Here is a 2,427-nt window from a genome sequence, read left to right as displayed (position 1 = left end):
TCCTTATAACACTTCCCCAGTCCCCACTATAAGGAAGCATTACCTCCTACTGATCTGTTCTCCACCCCTATACTCAAAACATAAATGGGTCAAAGATTAGTAGGGCAGGACCCTTCCCATGATCCTTTTTGCTTTGTTAATGGGAGAGTCTGGTCAAAGATTAGTAGGGCAGGACCCTTCCCATGATCCTTTTCGCTTTGTTAATGGGAGAGCCTGTCTCCTCCATTCAAAGTGCTAGTTTGTGAAAGCAAGGGAAGTCCATAGGATCCTGTATCTGGAGCTAGGAGAGAGACCAAAGAAATCAGCTAATCCAGAGATTCTTAACCTGGGATCCCCAGATCCTCAAAGGATCTGTGAACTTAGTTGGGGGGAGAGGGAGAAAGGAATTACTTTTTTTTTCACTATCATTGATTTCCTTTGTCATCTTACATATTTTATTTTTCCTTTAGAAACATGATTCTGAGAAGGGATCCACAGGCTTCGCCAGACTCCTGCCAAAGGGATCCATAGCACCCAAAAAATTAAGAATCCCTAAATTAGTCCAACACCTTAACTTGCCAGATGAGGAAATGGAAACCAAGAGAAATGTCAAGATTGGCTCAGAGTCATAGGACTCAAACCCAAGGTTTTTGATTTTGAATCTGGCCTTTCCCTTAGAGGAAGGAGATTAACTGTTCAGTTCTTGAATCCTCACCCCTTCGAAGCTAACCTTTCTCTAACTTCAACAGGGGAGACTTATTTTTGTTGTTTCAGTCACGTCTGACTCTTCTTGACCCCATTTGGGGTTTTCTTGGCAAAGATCCTGGAGTGGTTTGCTTTTTCCTTCTCCAGATCATTTGACAGTTGAGGAAACTGAGGCCAACAGGGTGAAGTGCCTTGCTCAGGCCAGATTTGAACTCACAAAAATGAGTCTTCCTGATTCCAGGCCTATTGCTCTAACCTTTGTACCACCTAGCTGCCCTAGGTGAGGCTTAGGCTTGGGAGAGGCTTAGAGGAGACCAAATTATAGGGCATGAAAGAACAGAAATCTGCTGCCGCCATTATGCTCCTCATGGCCCCTGGCCCCATGGAGCCACCCACCCTGCCTGTGTTTCTCTTTCTTTGTCTCTGGTCTCGTTCCCACGTACATACAGAGGAGCACTCGCTCCCAAGTTCATTCACACCCTTACTCTCATTAAACCAGTCTTACACACACTGATCTCCACCTCTGTGGTGTCACCTCCCCAGTGAACATTAAATTCAGTCATGTCAATCAAAAAAAGGAGCCGGAGAGTCACTGGGCCATCAGCTTTTCAAGGAGGAGAGAGAAAGAGGTTTGCTCCATTTTCAGGATAAATAGAATTTGTGACTCCTTCTGCAAAGATCCTTAAACTCCCTAATTCTCTCCAGGAAAATAGGTCCCATTCTCTTTGAGACTGCCGGCTCTTTCTCCCCTTCTCTTCTCCGCCCAGGTTTCAGGACCAGTTCAGGAGCAGAAATGGATCAGAAAAGAGAAGTTTCTCCATTCCGATAGCATTTACTAAGACTAAGGCTGATGATGCTATCCTCCAAAGGTGGCTAAGTGAGAGGTCCTGGGTTCAAATCAGGATGTAGACACTTCCTCGTTGTGTGATCCTTGGCCAGTCACTTAACCTCAACTGCATAGCCTTTACTGCTCTTTTGCCTTAGAACCAATATTTAAGATAGATTCTAAGACAGAAGATAATGGTTAAAAAAAAATTGAATTAAAATAGCTTTTTTCCTCTGTTTGGACCATTCCTCCCACTGCTAATAAAGGCGTATATAATTCTGTTGAGTTTCCTTCATGTGATTTATTGTTAATAAGATAAGCAAAAATAGGAAGGCAGTATGGTACGGTGGATTTATATTCATAGGACAAAGATTCATATCCTCAGTCTGCCTCTAAATAACCTCTAAATAAAATTAAAATGGCCTCTAACAACTTTGGACTTCTCTAGGCCTCAGTTTAATCGACTTGTAAAATGAGACGTTTGGACTAAATGCTTACTAGCTCTCAATCTAGTATCCTATAAATAAATAAAATCCTATAAATCCTAAAAATAGATAAATAAAATTATCCTATAAATAAATAAAGATCCTATAATAATCAAAAAATAAATATCCTAAAAATCCTCTAAGTGCTAGACTTAGTCATTCAGGGGACCTGGGTGCTAACTGGCACCCGTGTGAGCTGGAACAAATCACTTCATCTCTCGGAGCCTCAATTTCCTTATCTGTAAAATGAGCCGGTTGAGCCAGATGACCAAGGTCTCTGTCCCACTCTAGATCTATGACCTTATAATCATGGTCTGTGAATCATAATGATTTCACAGAACCTCAGAGTCCATCCATCTCGTCCAACTCCTGCCTAAATCATAATCCTTCTATCTCCAACATCTTGGAGAAGCGGCCGGCCGACCTGTAAAA

The sequence above is a fragment of the Gracilinanus agilis genome, chromosome 6 (assembly GCF_016433145.1).
Source record: "Gracilinanus agilis isolate LMUSP501 chromosome 6, AgileGrace, whole genome shotgun sequence".
Lineage (NCBI taxonomy): Eukaryota > Metazoa > Chordata > Mammalia > Didelphimorphia > Didelphidae > Gracilinanus > Gracilinanus agilis.
Note: the sequence above shows the minus strand (reverse complement) of the source record.